Source organism: Spermophilus citellus (genome assembly GCF_964194105.1).
Source record: "Spermophilus citellus genome assembly, chromosome: 15".
Taxonomy (NCBI): domain Eukaryota; kingdom Metazoa; phylum Chordata; class Mammalia; order Rodentia; family Sciuridae; genus Spermophilus; species Spermophilus citellus.
The window spans coordinates 43,622,793-43,644,784 of NC_138195.1; the positions used below are offsets into that span (position 1 = coordinate 43,622,793).

At 54.5% G+C, this 21,992-nt stretch overlaps 2 protein-coding genes across 2 annotated transcripts in view; both read left to right on the forward strand.

The window, feature by feature from the left end:
* Positions 1-21,992, forward strand: part of HK1 (hexokinase 1) — a 282,452-nt gene that overhangs the window by 111,623 nt on the left and 148,837 nt on the right. The window lies entirely within an intron of this gene.
* The window catches only part of TSPAN15 (tetraspanin 15), a 39,909-nt gene that overhangs the window by 1,061 nt on the left and 16,856 nt on the right, over positions 1-21,992 (forward strand). The gene's annotated exons all lie outside the window — the stretch shown is intronic.

The window sequence follows — 21,992 nt, forward strand, 5'->3', positions numbered from 1 at the left end:
GACATACAGTGGGGTAAGCTCCTTAAGAGCCTGGTTTTTATAAGGGCATTTTCTGACGACCTGGGCCTTAGTGAAGAAATCAGGATACTTTTCTACAGGCTGGCCCTACCCTTGCCCCTCTAGAATAGCTCCCCTGGCTCTGCTCTGCCACAAGGGCAGACACCCTGTGCCCCTCTGAAACACTCTCTCCTGGTTTCACCCCCAGCCTCTCACTGAACCTTTTCTGCTGACAGAAGCTGTTGAATTTGCTCTCAGGACTTTTGATGGGACCCCTTTGTGGGTGGGAACCCACATCATGATTCTAGTCCTACTCTATAACTGACCTACTGGGATATCTTAGGCAAATCCCTCCTCTGTTTTGGGTCTCAAAACTGTTCATTAATTTTTCCATGTAGAAAATTCTAGCCTCAGGCCAGCTTCCAGTCCAATTTCCTGGCTCTAGGACAGTGACAGAGAGATGCATAGTATGTTTTTGGGCTAAAGGATAGGGCAAGGACCAGGGCAGAGGCTACAGAGAAGCAGTTGTGGGGTTGGGATGGGTGATTTGAGCTGTAATTCAGTGGCTCTCAGCCAATGTTGCATCAGAACCAACCAGAGTTTGTTTTTGCAGTGTGGGACAGAACCCAGGGCTGTGCATATGCTAGGCAAGTGCTCTACCACTGAGCAACATCCCCAGCTCTCAACTAAAGCATTTTTAAAAACACTACAGATTCCTGAGCCCTGGCAAAGGTGTTTATTTAAATTTACTTAGGCTCCAGGTAATTTTAGTAGGCAGCCCAGATTAAAAACTGCTGCATTAGGGGCTAGGGTTGTGGCTCAGTGGTAGAGCACTTGCCTATCATGTGGGAGGCACTGGGTTCGATTCCCAGCACTGCATAAAAATAAAAGACACAATACCTTTATTTTATTTGTTCAATCTACAACTAAAATGTAAAACACACACACAAAACTGCTGCATTAGATGGTCTTATGTGTCCTGTAAGTCCCCAGGGATTCTTTGCCCACCCTTGTCTAGCTTAGAACTCTTCTTTCTTTCTGCAGTTGAAAGCAAAGGCCAAGGCTGATAGATAGAGAGGCTTTACTCCTTCTCCTGGCCGTCTCTTCACCTCCCCATGCCTCTGTTTTCTCATCTGTGGAATGGATAAGTGATCCCCTGCCTTGCACCCCACTGGATTAATAATGTAGTGAGAGAAAAGTACTATACAAGGGCAAATTATGCAATCGCAAATTTCAAGGACTTGTTCTGTCATTGTCCTTTGCAGCCCCCAGAGAAGCCCATCCTTGACCCTTGCTTTGCTTTGCTTGAGGCCAGGCAGAACTCAGAACTTGGAAGCCTTCTTCTGGCCACCTGAGGTTGCTTTACTGCTGTCCCTGGAAGTATTTCTGCTTAATAATCTTACCACCGTTGCCAAGAACTCAGACACCTGCTGGCTCTGCCCAGGCAGCTCCAGGTGCCAGAGTTTGACTGCAGGGCAGAGACTCAGGATCTGAGTTAAGTAATTTGTCCTGGACGGAGTCTGCTGTTAATTGGAAACCATTTGCAGGAAAGCCCATTATCTTGGTTCCATCCCTCTGTGAGAGGAGGGTGGGGCAAGGGTTATTTGCTTTATAAGCCCAGAGTGCTAACGCTTTCTGTCTTTAGGCCTGGGGTTGGGACCCTAAGATTTACCGTATAGCCATGCACCTTCTGTAAGACTCCCCTTAAAAATTATTTTTGACAGGAAGTGCATGCCCTTTGTGCAAAATTTGAAAGCAGAAAAGCATCAGTAACAACCTCCCTTTTTCTCTCCTAGCTTACCCCGTCCGTGCAGAGGGACCCTCGCCACAGGTTCTTGTGATATCATTGACTGAGGTGTCCTAGGCAAAGGATGCTGTAGGCACAAACATCCTTGTCTACAAAATAATATAAATAGTATATACAAAATAATATATATATATAGTATGTGTATATTTTATATATATATATATATTTTTTTTTTTTTCCCACATAAGGCAACACTGTACCCAGAACCATGTATGGCCCCTTACTTTTTCACTTAAATCCTTGGTAAGTTTGGAGACCTGCCAGGGGCTGCCTCATTCTCCATAGCTACATAGATGTCCCTCCAGGCTATGCCAGAATTTATTTGAACAGGCCCTGCTAGGGAATTCTGAGGTTGTTCTAATCTTTTGTGGGAGCAGGCAGGTGATACTGTGGGTTTTTTTTGTTTTGTTTTGTTTTGTGTGTGTGTGTGTGTGTGTGTGTGTGTGTGTGCCTGTCTGCAGGGTGATTTCTAGAAGTGGAGTTGTTGGCTAATGAGGATGTGAGTTCAGCTAACAGAAGTTCAGCTAACACAGCCACACGCGGCTGGATGAGTTCTTGAAAAGTGAGAGCTGGGCACCATACGTCAACTCCAGTGCCAACCTATGGAACAGAGGAAAACTGAAGGCCCCTCCTGCTCCCTTCAGTCTTTTCCCTCCCGTTCCCTGCAGGGACAGTCAGTCACCACGGGAACCTCTGGCGAGGTAGAATAGGGTTGCCTGGTTTTGCGTGGGTATTTGCATTTTTCTTTTCTATTTTGCAATGCTGGAGATGGAACCCAGGACCTTGAGCATTCTAGGCAAGTGCTCTACCACTGAGTTACACCCCAGCCCTTGATTTTTTTTTTTTTATTAAAGATTGAACCTAGGGCTGCTTAACCACAGAGCCATATCCCCAGCCTTTTTAATATTTTATTTAGAAACAGAGTCTTGCTGAGTTGCTTAGGGCCTCTCTAAGTTGCTGAGGCTGGCTTTGAACTCGCAATCCTCCTGCCTCAGCATCCCAAGCCACTGGGATTACAGACGTGTGCCACTGCGCCCAGCCCAGCCCTTGGTTTTGATGTTGTTAAATTTCCTAAAGAGAGGTGATACCAATTGTAATATTTACTTCATATATTTCTTGAAACTGACTTCAAATTTAAAGGGGGTGCTGTATCTTTTCTACTAATGGAAAACCTGTCCCCCTCAACATAGATAGCAGATAATGGTTAAAATAAAATACAGGGATAATGAGACAACTTTATGAAATACTAGCTACATGTTGTGGGTGCTGGGGTCCCCCTCTCTTTTCAACAGGCAGGTTGGCAGGTACTTTAGCAGCTTGAACTTTAGACTGAGACTCATGTGATTGGAGGGGTCAGAAGGGAATTGACTCCAAAGAGAAGTTCAGGCCTTTGAGTCAATATGAATGAGACCCAGAGCCACCTACAGTGATCTCTGGTTTTGCACGGGGTGTGGGGGGTGTGGGGGGGTGGGCCCTCTTGTTTGCAGAGGGGGCTGAGAGACCCAATGTGCTTCGGGTCTCTAGGGCAGCTGGCCTGAGCCCCCCAGATCTCTTTTCCTCTGCAGACCAGTTCTCCCAGCTCTTTCCAGAATGTGGCTGAAATGGTTCCCTCAGAAATGGGCTCTCCCAGAGACGCTCGGAGCAGGCTCTTCCCGCTGTCCAGGGTGAATCATTCTGACACATGCACCCTCAGACCACTGGGGACACGCCTCTAATTTTAGCACTGCCCGGGGTATTGGAGAGATCTGCTTACAGGGCTGCTTTTCCTTGCTGGACTGTGGGCTCCTGGAGGTCAGGGGTGTGGCTCATTTGAGTCTTCCTCTGAATGCTGGGCTTGGGGCTAGGCACACAGTAGGTGCTCAGGGAATGCTTGTTGCACGAGGGCCGTTGAGTCCCAGCTGTGCTACAGGGTAGGCATTGGGCCTGGGGCAGAGTCTGGCTTGCGGGGCAGCCCTGGTAGTCGGTTGAGCAGGGTGGGCTGGGCAGACCGTACAGCCACTGGCTCTCTAGGATGCGCCAAGCCCCGTTGCCGTGACAGTGGGACAGGGTTTCCAGCTGGGTAAGGGTGTCAGGGCTGGGGTGTTGCCTGATGAGGGAGAAAAGAGTCCAGGGGGGCCGGGGAGTGGGGAGGAAGTGTGTGTGGACAGGTGGCAGCGGAAATGAGTGTCAGAGGCAACGTGAGCTCTCTCTGGCCTCCTTCCGGGGATGGAGGGGTTCGGCAGAGCTTGGCCCCTGAGTTCTGTACTTCCCTGTGGTGCCGGGGTTAGAGGGTGGCCTCTGTCCCAGGCTGCCCGGGCCCCACATCCTAACTGGCACGCACAGGTCAAATGGATGAGGCCCTCACTCCCTGGGCCTCCTTTACCTGTGGATGTTAGAACCTGCCAGAAGGTTAAATGGATTCACATGTAAAAGTGACCTTTCTGGGCCCCCAGCTCATCTTCTAGGGAGCAGGAGAGGGTAGGAGGTGGCCTTTGGAGAGGAACCAGGTCCCTGGCCTCCCCCTGTGTGGGACCAGGTGACGACAGACAGAAAAGAATGTGGATTCCGTTTCCAGCTCTTGGAAAAAGAGCTTTGTTGTTTTGGTGAAAAATAATACGGGCACCTGGTTAAAAACCGAGTTCCAGCCACTTGGCAAAGCACTGTGGGGACCATAGAAGTCCCCTCCAGTTCTACCCCCGAGGGAGCTGCGGTGATTTGTTAGTGGACACCCACCCAGGTCTCTCTGTGCGTCTAGGTAGAGGTTTTATCTCCTTACATTGTTTTTCAGTTCTTGGGCAAGGCGTCCTCTGTGCCAGGCAGGTACTTCAAAGGGGAAATCAGGAAGCTGCTGTCGGAAGTGGGACAGCTTTCACTGTGGGATGGGAATGGCCTCACAGCCTGGGGCTGACCTTGGACCTGAGCACAGAGCAGTCCTGTCTTCCTACAGGGCATGTTGGAAAGCCCCCCAGTACCCTCCTCATACAGAAGGGCAAAGCATGACCGCAAGAGAATTCCCCCACTCAGTCTAGGTTCTGTGGGTGGCCCCTCCTGGGGGGACACTGCTTCAACCTGCAGGACTGGACCCTGGACCTTTGGCTTTTGGTTCCTGGAGAAGCAGGTATAACCAGCTGCCTGCCTACCCCGACTTTTCTCTCTACGTGACTCACAGTGCCACCCTGGGTGGGGCTCCGAGGCAAGCAGATAAGGGCCTGATAGTGAAATGTCCGTACCAGTTGGCTCCACTGGCAGGGAACGATGTCATCTGGGTGAACGGGGACAGAGGGCCATTCCCAGACATGTGAACGGGTGTGAGTGGGGTTGAACTGATATCTTGCTAGGAGACAGAAGGGTCTAGTCTAAGGCAGCCATTCTTTCTGGGTGGGTGGGGACAGTTCAGTTGCTCATTCATTCAGTCGACAAATAGTTACATGACACCTGTTGTATGCACTGTGGTAGGTGCAGGAAAATACTGTGAACCAGAGAGGCTGCCGACAAAGCAGAAAACAAACATCCTTGCTGAGGAGGGAATCAGGGTGTCAGTGGGGAGGGCTGGGGGTTCCTGCTGTAGATGATATGGTCAAGGAAGGCCTTAATGAGGAGCTGACATCTCAGCTGAGGCTCAAAGAATGAGAAGGAGCCAGCCATGGTAAAAGGCTTGTAGAGCACATCCCAGACAGAGGGGACAGTAAGTGCAAAGGCCCTGAGGCACATAGGCGAGCAAACCTGAAACAGAAGGGGAGCCCTAAGAGGGACCAAGATGTGGGTGGAGAGCGTGGCTGAGACCCAATCATACTATGAGGAGTTGGAGTCTAAGCAACTGAAAGTAGAGGTTTAGTTATCATGACTGGTGGCAGGGCCATCTGGAGACCTAGACCAAGTGTCAGCTCTTCTGTGTGACCCTGGGTAAAGGATCATCTCTCTGTGCTTGATAGCCCCTCATCTGTGGACACCCCAGCAGGTTATGGGGAGACTCCTATGAGAGCGAAGGTACCAGGCCCCATGCCCTGGGAGGATGGAGACTTTCCTGGGGTGCCTTGCATGGCTTAGGGGGCTGGGGACTCTGGAGTCAGTTCTTCCAGAGGAGGCTGCCTCCTCCTGGGGATGCTCGTCTGCCTAGAGCAGATGGTTGTGGTGGTGTCTGTAAGCTGAGAGCTCTGACCCCTTGGGTGCACATGGCTTTCCCAGGGGTTGGTCTGTTCCTGCCCTTTCCGCCCTGGACTGGTTGTGGGCCAGGCAGCTGGGTCCAGGCAAGGCCGTGAGAGCTGGTCCCAGCACCCAGGGCAGTGGGGCTGCAAGAAGCCCTTCTGGGAGCCTGGGGCCAGGGTCTGTGCTGCGCAAGGGGTGCCATCAGGTGGCCGTCGATGTGGTGCATCTGTTTGGCTCAGGCGAGGCCTCTGGGGCCAGAAGAGGTGAGAGGGAGCAGTCTCAGGTGTGGTCTCCCCACATAGAGGAGGGGAAGTGGGTGTCAGCAGCAGAGGCTGAGCTGGGCTGCTCCACGTGGCTGCCGGAGGACGTGGAGTTCTTAAAGGAGCTGGCGGGGGGTGAGCCCGAGCGGGAGCTGGGGTGCAGGCTGAGGCAGGCCAGGCCAGGAGGCCCGCTCTGTTAGACACCTGGTTGGGAGAAGGGGCACTTCTTGGTAGATGAGCAGAGTCCGTTGGCTCTGTGACCAGGGACAGGTGGGGACAACTCTCTTGCCTCAGTTTCCTTTTCTGTTGGAAGGGGATAACCACTGTGCTTCCCCAGGGGCAAGGCGTGGATGGGCAGGGCCTTGAGAATCCTTGGCCATCGGTTTCACAGATACTGGGAGCAGCCACCACCGGCACCTGTTGTCACAATGCTTTGCTTTACCTCTTTGGATCCTCAAAACAATCCCCGGAGCTGGGCAGGACCGGAAGTCTTATCCCATCTTATAGATGTGGAGACTGAGGCCCCCAGAGGGGAAGCGACTTGTTGGAGGCCACCATCCGCCTGAAAATGGTGCCTGAGTTTTGTTTAATTTTTTCCCCAACAGGAGCTTTCTCACCAGGGAAGGCCCTTGCATCTTGGCTCTCAGGGAGACAGATATTTGCCTGGAGCGTAGAAGGGAACAGCCTTGGCCGCTGTGGCTTGTTTTCCGTGTTTGGAGCCCTCCCGCCTGCTGCCTGGGAGAGGGGAACTGCCACCTCCCAGGGCAGCTGCAAGTCCCTCTCCAGATGGTCACACAGCTCCTTGGGCTGTTTCCCTGTCCCCTGTCAGCAGGTTGGCTGCACCCAGCTTCTCCTGCTGTGCCAGGCACAGCGTGGGGAGCCCTTGGAGGTGGCTGTGGTCAGGGGGGCATTTCTGTGCAGGGTGGGAACTGTGGCTGCCGGTGGGCTGGGGCCAACCCCTGCTGTTGCAGACTGGGACAGTCCCCTGGGTGCAGTGGGTGGGTGCAGGCGTCTGAGGCTGGTACAGGTTCTGAGGCTGGGTCTTTTCCTGAGCTCAGAAGATAGGACCTGGTAGGCCAGTGGGGTGAGCTCCACACCTGGAGGTCTCCTAGGATGGGAGGGAGGGTTCCACAAGGCCACGTGTCCACTCCTGGCCCTCAGAGCTCCGATTCAGTGGTCTGTGGCGAGGCCCACACACCTGTAATTGCGTAGCTTCCCCAGGTGATTCTAACATGTGGCTGGTGTGGCCCTCACAGCCCACTGTGGCGTCCAGGAGGAGTTCTGATGGGACTGGCTTTCTCTGGAGCGGGATCCGGAGTGCTGACTTCCCTGGTGATGTGGACAGTCTCTCTGTGCAGGGAGAGTTGGTGTGTGTGGTTGGTAGAGGCCCAGAAAGGGAAAGAGCATTCTAGCTGGGGTGGAGAGGGGGTGACGGGGGAGTAGGGGCTGATGGGCTCAGTCTGGGTGAGGAAGGCTGGCACAGAAGTGTGGGGACCCCCAGCCCAGGGAAGTGGGAGGCTCTGGGCGATTGGGCGTCTCCCCCAGGGAACCTGGATATGTCCTGGGGAAGGAAGGGGGGGGGGCTGTGACTTCTAGCAGTTGGCATTCCTTTTGGTTCCCTTTGGGACAACCTATGATGTGCTCTAAAGGAAACATTTCTCTGCAGTTTGTAACTTGGAGACGGTTCTATAGCATCAGATTCTAGTCACAAACTCTGGGGGTGATCTGAGGTCATTTCCCCCCTTAAATTAGGTCTCCCATTTGACAGCTACTGATTCAAGGGCGTCACACGGGGAAGCCCACCTGATCTCACAAGTGTCCACCAGCTGCCATTCTGACCTCCCAGAAGAGGTGCGGTGGGGCCCCGCCTCCTTTTCCAGAGGTGGAGAAGCCCTGCGAGTGTGAGCACCTTCCTTGAGTTCTAGCAAGGATGAGGACTTGCTTTCCGACTCCTGAGCTCTGTAGTGGTTTGAATGATGACCTGCCAATGTCACTGAATCTGTGAATGTGACCTCGTTTGGAAAAAGGGTCTTTGCAGGGCTGGAGTTGTGGTTCAGTGGCAGAGCCCTTGCCTAGTATGTGTGAGGCACTGGGTTTGATCCTCAGCACCACATAAATATAATAAATAAAACAAATGTCAACTATAAACAACTAAAAATATAAAAAAGGCCGGGGGGGGGGGTCTTTGCACACACAACGAAGTTCACGGCACTGAGATTTTATCATGGCTTTCCTGGGCATGCCCCAATCCAGTGACACGTGCCTTTGTGAGATAAGGGCAGGGGGCTATTTGAGAGGGACAGCAAAGACACAGACACACGCTGGGGATGGCCACCCGTGGGCAGGGGCACACAAACTGGGATTGCCAGGAGCCCCCAGGAGCTCAAAAAGGCTGCTGCTCCTCAGACCCCAGAGTTGAGGGAGGAAAAAAATCTGTTGTTCCAAGTCCCCCAGGTGGGCCAGGGAGCCTGTCACAAGCTCTTTCTGCTTCAGCAGGTGGCCTCCCTAGAGAGGGGCCCAACTGAGCAGGCCCTGGACCCTCCCCCTCCTGGACTGCCCTGACACCCAGGGAAGGAGAGGGCGGAGGGGGGTGTCGGGGACAGCGGGGGTGGCAGGGGAGGGGCTGCAGCGCCCTGCACAGGCCCTCACCCAGGTCAGGGAGTCGTGCGTGCAGCAGTTTCCCGGTGTCCCCTCTGAAGGAACACGGAGACAGAGCATCGGAACCGGGGAAGGGAATGTGGGCTGACTCTCCTCAGGAAGGACTTCCTGGTTCTGGAAGCAGTTCAGCTGCTTGCTCACAGGGCTGTTCAGTATTTGGGATTCGCATGTCACCTTCTGGTGGGGAAGCGGGGTGGGGTGGGGGTCAGCGTGTGCGCTGGACTTCCAGTTAGGCTGAATGTCCAGGGGCCGTACCGGGCATCTGGTCTACCCCTTTCTCACAGAAAGGAGGACACTGAGCCTTAGGCCACACGGCAGTGCCCCAGTTTCTAGAATGGTGGCCGAGGACAACCTCCAGCCTCCCGGGGCCCCGTGGGTACTCCGCAGTGCCCCGGGCCCCTGGTTTTGTCCTCTCCAGCCAGGATGTGGGTGTCCACTCTGCAAAGGGGACTGCTGCCGTGCCTGGGGACAGATACCTGACGTGGGACTCTCAGAGAGAGGGAGCGTGCTCACTGCAGGGCCGGAGCCCAGGCAGCAGGACCCAGCTCATCCCCTGCTCGGTTCTGCTCAGCCTCTGACCCCGGGGGTTGCTGTTTGCCGGGCCCTGTGATGGTGGCTGTGGGGACAGACGAGCCGGATTTGTCCCTGTCCCTTGAGAAGCTGGCTGAGTCTGAGCGGTGAACCTGCAGACTTAGGGGATCTGGGCATGTTGGGTGGGTCGGGTCAGCAGCTCCCAGGTGGCCCTGGTGGGGACACTTGGTCAGAGCTGGGCTCAGGGCTCCCCCAGGGACAGCCATGGCCACATAACTCTTTATATCCCCAAGGGACAGGGGATGGGTTTGTGGTCAGAGCAGAAACGAAACAAGGGCTGGAGTCGTCAAGGTGGGCCGGGGCCTGCTTCTGGTCTGTGTCCTGCTGTCTTCCTTCTCCACTGAGCTCTCCTCTGCTGCTGGCCTCACATGGACTTGAACTTGACTTCTCGGCCAGGAATTCCCCCTGTGCTGCAATCTCTCTGCCTGGGGGCCTGCCCCCCCCCGCATCCTCTTCCTTTGTCTTTATGAGCTAACATGCGCCCTTCCTGTGCGCGGCTCGGGCTGGGTTCCTCTGTGGACATCCTTGCTAGGGATGCTCTGGCCTGGGAGCAGCTTGTCCCTGTCCTGCTACTGAGCAAGGAGGCTCGGAGAGTTCAGGGACTGGCCAGTACATGCTGGAGACGGCGTTTGTTCTTTTGCAGGAGAACTTTTCTCTTTTAAGTACCCGGGATTGAAACCAGGGGCGCTTAACCACGGAGACACACCCCCAGCCCCTTTTTAAAAAAATTTATTTAGAGACAGGGTCTCGCTGAGCTGCTTAGAGCCTCACCAAGATGCTGAGGCTGGCTTTGAACTCACGATCCTCCCGCCTCAGCCTCCTGAGCCTCTGGGATGAGAGGTGTGCGCCACCACCTGTGCTTGGTGGGAACTTTTCTCTCTTAAAGGCAGGATTGGGGTTTTGCTCATTGTTCAGTTGTTCAGTCGCTGGTCACACATTTCTGACATCTGGGTGCCTCCAATTCTCCCAGAGGCTCTGCTGGAGGAGCAAGGGCGCTGGAGTGAAGCCTGGTCCTCGGGGCTCCCCCAGGAAGAGGGCTGATGGGCACCCTGTGGGGGCGGCAGGGGGAGGGAGCATGCAGACCTCTAGGGTTGAAGGCTCTGGGCCCTGGTCTCCTCAGGCCCTCCAGAGCTGCAGGGAGGCAGAAACGGAGCTGGCTTCTCTGTCCTTCAGAAAATTTTTTTCTTTTTCTTTTTTTGGAGAGGATGTGCCAGGGCGTGAGAACTTTTGCTCCTGATTGGGGGGCCGGGGGGAGGTGCTTGCAGAGGAACTAGCCCTGGCCTGGGAGCCGGAAGAACTGGGTCACAGCTGTTGACCGATGGCTAATTCGCTGTGTGACCTTGTGGGAGTAACAGTCTCTCTCTGGGCTTCAGATTCCCATCTGAACAATTGGGGGTTGGGCCAGGTCAGGATCCATCTGCGTACTCCTGGGGGTCCACAGACATTTGGTGGTCCAGGGGGCAGCGTTAGAAATGTCCAGCGTGTCTGTATTCAGTGTGATGTATCTGAAGATAGCAGTTAGTACCTCAGATCTGTGACAGCGCAGGTGTTGATGAGGTTAGGTCAGGACCCAGTTTATTTTCAGAGGAAAAGACGGTTGGTTTAAAGAAAAATATCAAGTCGATGGCATTGAACTTGACTTCTCAGCCAGGAAATCCCCCTATGCTGACCAGAGGCTGACCAACGTGGGAAGAGAAGGGCCGGAGCTTTGGAGGCATGCAAATCCCAGGTGGCTGTTCCTTGCTCTTTTCCGGGGACTTCAGTACTGTGATGTGTTCAGTCCCAACACAGCCTGTACTTTGCTGACTTTGAAAGAAAGAATGGTGATGTTCATTGTGTGTCACAGTACTTTACAGTCTACCAAGGAGCTGGGCTCTCTCTGGGTATCTTCTCAGTGACCATTCTATTCCTGTTTTATAATAGAGAGAAACAGTGCTCAGAGAGGGATATAGGATATTCAGTGTGACACAGCTCCTGAGGGGCGAGTGCCTTAGCTAGTGAGCACTTATTATTGGGTCACACCAGCCCCCCTCAGGGAGAGCTCCCTGTGACCTTTCCTCCTCTCAGCACTGGGGTTTCGCTGTCAGGTGGCTTTGTTGTGTCTACCTTCTCTGGTCCTGATTTTCTAAAGCAGGAGAAGGAAGATTTAAGGCGCCAAGCCGTCCTCTTCCCCTCCAGGTCTCTTGCACAAAGAGTGTGTTCTGAAGCCCTGGGCGTCCTGTTTTTTAGTAGGTTCACTTATGTATAATAGTTGGGTTCTTGTTCTAGCCTGTGTTTAGCGCCAGTTGGCAGTTAGTAAATACCTGGGGAGGCACCGACTCTGGGCTGGAAGACCCTCAGGCCCTGGCTGTGGTCCCCGAGGTTTTCCTGTCGGCTGCCTTCGGGGCCTGGAGCAGCAGCCAGGGGACAGCTCAGGCCTGGCACAGGCCTCTTCTTGGGCAGTGCGGGCCTTGGATCCCGCTTGTGTTCTTATCTTTTTATTGAAAAGCAAATTCAAACTTATGGAAAAGGGGAAGGAAAGAAAGTTGGGGTTTTTGCTTGGATTGTGCCTTGGTGTGTCCTCAAAGTGGTTCCAAGAAGTTCTGGGGTCCCTTTCAGGGGCCCATGAGGTCAAAACCACCTTCATAGGAATACTAAGAAGCCCTGTTCTCCTTCCCTCGGGGCACCTGGTGGGGTGGGGTATTTCAGGGCACTCGCTGATGTGACAATAGACAGAAGGAGGAGCAGATATGAGAATCTGTTGTCCCCTTAGCCACATGTTAATATCTGCAAAAATGCAAAGTCCTGCGACTCTCCTCATTCATTTTTTTCCTGGAAAAAATATTTCTAAAAAATATGCCGTGTATGTTCACAGGTCAATCTATTATCATTTTAGATAAGTTAATAAATATTTAAAACACTCTCAGTTTTAACTGACGTCATGGTGAATCATTGGTGAATGTTATCCACGGAGGAGGAAAGCTCTAGAGGCCTCAAGATTTTTGAGGTGCGGAAAGGAATTCTGAGACCACAAACTTTGAGAACCCCTGGCTTCCAAGAAGGCTGGTGCCTAATAAGTGCTCCGTGAACAGATGTTGAAAGAATGAACTAACTTCTTGGCTTAACCCATGAAACCGGGCTCCGGTGGCTTCTGAGAGCCTCCCGGGCCCCCTCCTCTCTCTCCTCCTGTCTGTCCTTGGCCCCAGTCCTGCGATCTGTCCCCGTGGCACCTTCATGTGCACCTGGGGCTCCTTATCCCTTGTGCATTCGAGCAATTCCTGCTTGTCCATTAAATTGAGTCAGTTCAAGTACCTCCTCCTCCTCCAGGAAGCCTTCCCAGATCCTGCCCGTCTGACTTAGCATCTCCTCCTCTGTCCCTTCGACACCCTTTTTGGCATCTGCCCCAGAGTTTCTGCCATGTTTCTTGGTGTGCTGCTGTCTCTTGCCAGGCTGGGCTCCTTGAGGACAGGAACTAGGTCTCCCCAGTTCATTTCCAGTGCCTGGTCTCTCATAGGTGCTTAATGTAAGTTGAGTCAGTGAGTGTGGCTTGGAATTCAGAACAGGTCCACCTTGAATGAGGTATGGACCAAAAGGGCTCTAAAGGGGAAACGGTTTCTGGTGTCTGGTTGGGTGTTGAAGGGTTTGAGTTACAAAAGTACCACGAGGTTACTAGGGGAGAAAAATAAGGAGCTCCCGTGGGGTCCTAGGAGCTCTGGTGTGACATCTTGCTTCAGGGGCGTCTTGGTTCATTGAGCCATCGTGACCTGGCTTAGCTAATCTGTGGCTTCTGTGGCAGCAGTGTGGTCTGGGTGGTAAGTTACCAAACTTCCTCCGAGCTTCCGGGAGGCGGGACAGCCTCCCGTGTTAGCTGTTGAGGTCAAATTTGCATGTGTGTGCTGGGTGGCCGCCCTGCATGCAGCAGGTAATAAATATCTGAATGAGCTGTTAACTCCTTAAATATCACCCCAGTGAGTGCTTCTCCTTGTTGGTTTCTTAAGTATAAAGAAGTGGAGGGAAGTCCTTATCACAGGGGTGACCCAGGAAGTCTTCCTGGGGGAGGAGGACTTTGAGTTGAGCTTTGGAGGTTGGTTGAGCCCCCTTTGGCTGTATGACAGTAGTCTTTCTTCTGGGGCTGTTGTGGGACAAAGTGCTGGCAGTGTGTGCCTGATGATGGAGGCTGGGGGAGCGGGGGCGTCTCTGTCCCCTTTGGGGGTTCTATGTTCATGCAGAACTGCGACATCCCTGGGCCAGATGGAAATCAGGACTGCACCGCCTCAGCCAGCGCGGGGAAGGGGCTTGTCCAGGTGGCAGAGTCGGGCACCCTCACGGTCCAGCCCAGTGCTCCGTCCAGACCAGCGACGCTGCCTGCTTTTCCCCTGTGGCCTTGGGAATCAGCCCTGGGAGTGCGCACTCTGTTAGGTCCTCACAGGTGATCCCATTGTCCCTTCCAGCTCCAATAGCAAAGGGGCAGAGGCGTGGCATTCTGAGCCAAGAGGGGAAGAATGGCCAAGGTCCCCCCCTACATGTAAAGCCATTGGTTCGTTCTTTTCTTACACATAAAACTGCATCTGGGGCTGGGGCTGGGGCTCAGTGTTAAAGTGCTCGCTGAGCATGTGCAAGGCCCTGGGTTCGATCCTCGGCACCACATAAAAATAAATAAGTAAAATAAAGATATTTCAAAACAAAACAAAAAACCCCTGCATCTTGCATTCAAAACAGGAGCCGTGATTTCGGCAATGATAGGGCATCTCCGCAAGCCCTGCCATCGTGCTAAAATTGTGTAGAGAGAGCCCCTAATCTATGTGTGGCCAGCTCAGCCGGGTGTCTCCCGACAGGACACACAGCCCTGCTCTGGGGCCTCAGCCCCCTGCACCTGTGGCTGGAGTCTCCTGTCCCTCCTTCCCTTCCCGCCTGTCCCGCCCCCCCTTCCTTTCAAGAGCTCCCAGGGGCGCCTCCCCCGTTCCTGAAATTCCTCTGGTCCCCACTTTGGGTTCCACGGCGGCTCCATCTCTGGTAAAGAAGGGGTGCCTGGCCAGTCCCTGGTGGCCAAGTGCGGGCTCTGCAAGGCTGCTGGGACCTGAACTGGAGGGCTCTGTACTGGACAGATGTCATTCTGTGACCTCTGTGAGCCTTATCTCCTATTAAAGGGTCCGTGGGGACGGTCTTGTCCACTTCTGCTGGAAGCTGCAGCAGTGAGCACCGGGCCTGGGCGTGGGCGCCGGGGTCTGCAGGGGAAGGCAGGCCTGGGCCCCAGGAAGACAGGGGAGGGCTGGCCCGCAGTGGGGTGGCAGAGGGGTGTACCCAAGTGCTGACCCCAGCTGGGAGCAGCCCCTCCCCACATAGCTCTGCATCCCAGGGTCCCCAAGCCCATTTCTCTAGAACTCCATTCCCCGTCCCTCCCCTCAGAGCTCCACCTCTCTGCCTGGGGTGCTGCTGGAGGTGGCCTGAGCTGGGGATCCTATCCCGTGGTCAGTCATCTAGGGTGCACCTAGAACGCTGTCTTCTGCGCTGGTTGGCCTCTGGCCAGTGAGTCCACTGGCCTGGGCCCTGCAGGCCTGAGCCAGGACAGATCCTCTGCTGACCCCATTAGCTGTGGACGGTGGGGACACAGCCCCCCTGAGGCAGGCTCTGGGTCTCACGGTTCAGACTCATGGGTGGCAAGACAGACAGGTCTGGGGAGGAAAGGAACCCGGGAGGAGGTGTGGGTGGAGGGGCCTTGTTCTTGACTCCCCTCTTTCCCGCGGCCGTCTCCATGGTTTTCAGACTCAACATGAGTCACCCTTAGCCCTCAGCTCCCAGGGCCGTGTTCCAGGAGAGTCACCACGAGCTCCTTCTTTGGGCTTAGAGGCGGCTGAAACAATATCATTTCTCACGTTTATTCGTCCCACAGAAACACGGGCCGGTCCCTGAGCCCACAGCAGGCCGAGGAGCGTGAAGGAGCCTCGGTGCACCCCACTCTCACCCCAGGGCCTCCTCTGACATCCCCAGAGGATGGAATTTCCTTGCATCTGGCCTCAGAGTGTCCTGGTCAGTTACTTCTTAGGCCACGCCCACCCACCTGCCCCCAGCTCTGCTGCCCAAGAAGGAGCCGGGCTGGGCCAGCTCAGGCCCTGTGCTTCGTGGCTGTGGCTGTTCTTGATTGGAAAGCCCACTCTGCCCTGGCTGGATGCATAACCAGGGCCGGCAGAGCTTCCAGTTAGCTCCGTCCCCGCCTGGAATGTGCTACGTGCGGAGGAGTCTTTTAAATCAAGTTTCTGCTGATGGGGGGGTTAGCACAGCGGCTGCGGTGCCCACTCTGCTTCCTGGATGGGCCTGTGTTCCGAGGACGGGGTTCCCCAGGGGCTGGCTCCACCCTGCAAGGCCTTGTCCAGCTCTGCCAGCCAGCAGGGGTGAGCGGGGAGGTAGGTGGGCCTTATTACTGAAGACGGACACAAAGAGGACATGCCTAGGAGCCATAGGCCTTGCTCATGGGCCAGAAGGCCTGAGAGGATCCAAAATGTCGCTTCTCCCCAACGGGGTCTATAGATTCAGTGAAGTCCCAGTCAGTGCCCCCTCCCACTTGGGTTTTTTTTTTTTGGTGCTGGGGATTGAACTCAGGGGCCCTCGACCACTGAGCCCCCTCCCCAACCCTATTCTGTATTTTATTGAGAGACAGGCTCTCACTGAGTTGCTTAGCGCCTTGCTGTTGCTGAGGCTGGCTTTGAACTTCTGATCCTCCTGCCTCAGCCTCCCGAGTCTGTGGGATGACAGGCCTGGATCACAGTGTTCAACATCCCTTCTTTTATTCACAGAGGTTGATATGATGAAAGAGTCCAGATCCAAGAATATCCAGGAAAAAGTCAGGAAGTGGGGGACTCTGCCTCCGAGATGCCAAGGTTATAAAGCTACAGTCACAGCAGGGAGTTTTGTTTAAGAACAACAGAATGACCAGTGGGAGAGGCAGAGAGTAGACCAGGCAGGTGAGGTGACTTAGGGAATGGCAGTGGGGTCACAGCAGATCAGTGGGGACAGGAAGGCTGGCTGATCAATGGTACCAGACATGATGAAAAGTAACACAGAAGCTACCTGTGCCAGAGGATGTGTCCAGGAACAATCAAGTCCAGCTTTTATTTATTTTTTGGTACTGGGGGTTGAACCCAGGGGTGCTTTATTGCTGAGCCACATCCCCAGCCATTTTTACTTTTTATTTTGAGACAGGATCTTTCTAAGTTGCTTAGGGCCTTGCTGAGTTGCTGAGGCTGGCCTTGAACTTGAGATCCTCCTGACTCAGCCTCCTGAGTCACTGAGATGACAGACATCATTATAGGCACCAAGTTTGATGTCCCGTTTTTATAAAGGGGGGGAAGTTCTTCCTGTCCAGGCTCAAGAGAGTTGGCAGCAAAGTACTAGTGACAAAGTCTAGGGGCCCGGCAGGGGGAGGTAGCCTCTGCTGCTCTCTCAAGGACTGGCTGTAGGTTGGCGCTGGAGAGGAGCCAGATCCTTAAGCACAGGCTGCTTGGAGTAGGGCTGGAACCTGCTCAGGAGGCCCGAGGTCCAGGTCTGTAGAGCTTAGGATACTCTGTGGTGGTCCTGAAGGTGGGCAGGTACCTTCTCGGGGCAACAGAGTGGCCCTGTCTCAGTTTGGGTTGGGGCACTGCCCTGATCCCCTAGATCTGGTTGTCTTGCTTTCCCTGGGGACAGAGCTCTGCTGGAAAAGGGGAGAAGAGATGGTTTCCTCCTGCAGGAAGCGGGTACATGCTGTCCAATCAGGTAGCAGAAGGCTGACTGGGCACGTGATCCTTCTCTGCTTTCCCAAAGGAGCCACGTGGGAGTGGTGAGGCTCAACCTCCAGTGCAGATACTCTAGGTAAGCTACCCGGTAGTGGCCACCAGCTACATGTGACCAAACTGAAATGGGATGAAAATGAAAGAAAATGACAAATCCAGGCTGGAGTGCAGTGGCGGGTGCCATACTCCCAGCTACTTGGGAGGCTGAGGCAGGAGGATCTCTTGAGCCCAGAAGTTTGGGGTGAGTCTGGGCAACAAGGCATGACCTCATCTCTTAAAGAAAAAAAAAAAATGACAGACTCAGTTCCTCAGGCACCTGAGCCACATTCCAGGAGCTCGCTAGGCACCAATGGCTGGCGGCTACCATGTTAGGCATTGCCATGGTCACAGACATTTCTATTGGCATCTTTGCATTTTGCAAAGCTGTTTCACCCCAGGTCTCTCCATCTGGGGACTTCAGTGACAGGCCAGAAGACTGGTCGGGTTCTGGAATCCTGGACCTGGCTCTCACGGGCTCCGGGTTGCACAGTCTCTGCTCTGGGAAGTGAAATCGGGTTCCCTGGGTGTGAGGAGGAGTGCGGCCTGGCAGGGTGATGCACGATGATGTCATTGCCCGGTGACGGCAGCAGGCCTTCCGGCTTCACAGGTGGAAGAGAGGCCAAGAGACCATGCCCAGGCCGTGGGGACTGAGTCGGTAAACCCAGGTCCAGGGCCGCTCCGGCCTCTCACTTTGCCCGGAACTGTCCCTTCCTGCACCCTGACCTCTTGAAGGGAGAGAGGACACAAGGGGCGGAGCCCGTGGGTGGCTGTCTGCAGAGTGGGCTTGGCCCAGGGCCAGGAAGAGCTGGCCTCGTGGCAGAAGGGCTGATGGAGGGGCTGGTTTCTCTGGGCCAGAGGCAGGGCACCTGCTGGCCCCAGGTTATTCACACTCTCTCAGGCTGCGGAGTCAGCTCTGAGTTCCCCACCCCTTGCAAGCTGGGACTCTGAAAAGTGTTTTGCTTGGGCTCAACATGGCTTGGGGGCCTCAAGTGCTTCCTGAGAAGGTTCTAGAGTGAGTTCTCGGGGCTTCCTAGGAGGAAAGCCGGGGGTTCTGACGTCTCCCTCCTCCCACTCTTCATGTCAGTCCCCAGGGCCCTCTGCGCCTCCACAGTGGGACTTGTTGGGCGTCCCACAGACCAGGGGACTTCACTTTTGGAACTGGGGAAGCCTATGGACCCCTTCCCCAGAACAGCATATTTATATGCATATAATGAAATGCACAGTGTTACAAAGAAACCAATCACATGGTGATAAAATTATTAAAATTTTATAAAACCAAATTTGTGATATAGTAGCATTATGCTCCTTTACCAAAGCATTAAATCATGAGATTTAGCAGTGAGTCTAATACTACTGTAATTTTGAATTAATATACATGATATAAATATATGTACACACATGACTGATACATAGTACTGGGGATTGAACCCAGGGCGTTTAACTTTTGAGCCACATCCCCAGCCCTTTTAAAATATTTTTTTAGAGACAGGGTCTCACTGAGTTGCTTAGTGCCTCACTAAGTTGCTGAGGCTGGCTTTGAACTCACGATCCTCTTGTCTCAGCCTCCTGAGCCACTGGGATTACAGGCGTGCGCCACCACACCTGACAATATTTTAAAGTACTTGTAAGGATGGCAATGTGATTGCTACTGGTGACCGTTGCAGGTCTGTTAACTACCTCCATTTGTGGCCTACATTCACATAGAAAGGAACATTGCCGTCAGAGGTTACGTTAGTCATTTTTCTGTTACTGTAACAAACAGTTAAGGTCACCAACTTATCAAGAGGAAAGGTTTATTCCAACTCACATTTTTGGAGGTTCTCGTCCATGACCTACTGTGCCAGTTGCTTTGGGGCCTGTGGTGAGGCGGCACATTGTGGGGGCAGCGTGTGACAGAGCAGAACCTCTCACCCTGTGTTCAGGGAAGCAAAAAAAGATGGAGAAGCAGGGCTAGTGCCCATCACTCCCTTCAAGGGATGTCCCTAGTGACCTGAAGACCTCTCCCTGGGCCCCACCACTTCCCGTAGGGCCATGTGGGGAGAAGCCTGTGCCGTGGGCCTTTGTAGGACACTTAAGATCCAGGCTGTGGCAGAGGTTAGTTTTTCTTTAGCTCCTTTATTTACTTACTTTGTTTTTCAGTGCCGGGGATTGAACCAGGGGCGCTGACCCCTGAGCCACACCCCAGCGCTGTTTTGTATTTTATTTGGAGACAGGGCCTCACTGAATTGCTTAGTGCCTCACTATTGCTGAGGCTGGCCTTGAACTCTTGGTCCTCCTGCCTCAGCCTCCCAGGCTGCTGGGATGACAGCGTGCAGCCCCGCTCCTGGCTTTTCTGACCCCTGTCCAGGCCTCCTTGCATCCACCCCAGCATGTCTCCAGCTGCCGCTGTCCTGGCCTCAGTCTGGCCTCTGTCTGACTCGGTGTAACCCCATGGAGCCTCATACACAGCCTGATTTATCCCTTTAGGAGTAAAAATGGACCCACCAGTTCTCCTCTAAGTGTTGACTTGCTCCAGCTGGGGCTGAGCCAGCCGGACGGTGACCAGATGTTTCCTGAAGGACACCAGGTGCCGGGATGCATCCTGGGGCCTCCTGCTTCCCAGCGGCTGCCTGGGGTTCGGCCTCTCCCTGCAGAGGAGGCGGCTGAGCTCCTGGACTCGGGGGAACTCTGGGTCTGGGTGGCTGGATGGCGGGCTCCCCTACCGCCTGCTGGAGATGCTGCAAGGTTGCCAGCCTCAGCTCTGGGCGGGGCCCCTGGCCTGTGTAGGGCACCCTTCCGTCGTGGCCCCACCACAGCCTTGTTTAGCCGAAACCATCCTGATTGACAGCTGGGCCCTCTGCTTCCTGGCTGGGCTGGGGCTGATCCTGGGGAAGGGCTATAATTAGCAGGAACAGGGATCTTGCTGCCTGGGGCCAGTGATTCTGTACTCTGATGGATAAAGTGGTGTCACTAGAGATGTAAATATCATTTGGAAACTTTGAAGTTCTTGGGAAGGTTCTGCGGGCCCCTCTCCATCCCTCTGTCCCTGAAGCACTGTGTGGACAAGGATCCTGGATGGACCCTGCTGTGTGGGGGTTTGCCACGTGGGGTTTGCCTGCAGGACAGGAGGAGCGGGCTGGTGACAGCTCCGTGCACGGAGGGGAGGTCTTAGCATGTGCCCTGGGAGCCTTTCCGGTGGCTTCCGTGGTCTGGAAGTGTCACCAGGCAAACTAGCAAGGAAACGCGGTGCTCCCTGACAGGGGTGGGATCAGACCAGGAGGTGGGGTGAGTTTCCTGCCCGCAAAGCTGTCTGGAGGGGCCGGTCCCTGGGGAGCCTGCAGGATTGGAAGGTGGCCCCGATGCCCTCCTGGCGCTGGGGATGGTTTCCAGCACTGGGCACCTCACGGCAGGGACAGGACCGGGCAGGAAGGGGACCGATGGGGGATGGGGGAGGTGTCAGATGTCCTCGTTCTGCTGGGGAAGAGGGACCCTTTCTGCAACAGGAAACAGGTCCCTGGGAAGGGGGTCGATCTGGAGGTGTTAGGATGGAAGCTTTGTGTGGTGTCGGGGCAGGGGACAGTCCCACTTTTCATCCAGATGGAGGGACCCCCCTCGGCCAACCCTCAGAAGGCGGGGCCTTTAGGTGTCTGCCTTGTTCCACGCCTGGGCTCGGGGGCTTCAGGCTCCGTGGGATGTTCCGTGGGGACCTGGGGTCCTTGGTGGCAGGTCTCTGGGCCCTTTGTGTACTCAGGTTAGGGTTTAGGAAGTGATTCCTCGTCACGAGGGTCACTTGGAACCAGGGATCTGGCCTTTTGAAGTCTGCTTGCTGTCATTCTCGGAGGACCTGTGGGGCCAAGGCCGGCCTTGAACCATGGTTTTTACCACGTTCTGGGTTTTTTTTTTTTTTTTGCACCAGGGATTGAACCCAGGGGCACTCAACTGCTGAGCCATGTCCCCAGCCCTTTTTAGATTTTATTTAGAGACAGGGTCTCGCTGAGTTGCTTGGGGCCTCAATAAGCTGCTGAGGCTGGCTTTGAACTCTCCATCCTCCTGCCTCAGCCTCCTGAGCTGCTGGGATTATAGGCGTGCGCCCCCCGCACCCGGCATGTTCTGGGTTTTGGAGCATGAGTGACCGTGCCGTAGAGAGAGGCCTCGAGAGTCCTCCGCGGGGATTACCTTTCCGAGTCAACAGGCAGACACCTGGCCATGAACTACCGCAGGGTGCTGGGCCCAGGAGGGGGGGTTTCCTGGTAACCCTCAGTGGCTTGTCTCCGTCGGAAGCCCTCTTTGTGTGACTCTGGCATCCTTGGGGCTTGTCAAAACCTGGGAGGAAGTAGGCCCTTCCAGTCAGGATAACCTTGGCCTGTGCAGAAGGAGGCCAAGGGATCTACTGAGGGGATGTGACGCTCAGCAGGGGACCTGTTACATCTACCCCCGTGAGTCAGCTTAGGCAGCCTCTCAGCGGCTGGATGGTGACACTGGAAAAGCTATGGCCTTGGCACATCTTGTCAATGCCGCCTCTGTGTGTCCCTCACCTCCTACACTCAGACCTTCACTGATAACACCAAGGCTTCTGGTTACTCTCCCATGAGGCCTTGAGCTCAGTGGAGAATCCAGTCATCTGATTTCCCCCATCCTCTGGAAAGTCAGGATCCTTGGACAGGAAGGAGATTGGGTAAATAGGGTCTGACTCAAACCCGAGAGTGGGTGGGAAAGCCCAGCTCTGGTTCATACAAGTCCTTGATGATAAATATCTGTTGTACTTTGCCAGTGTCAGGAATGTCAGGGTAC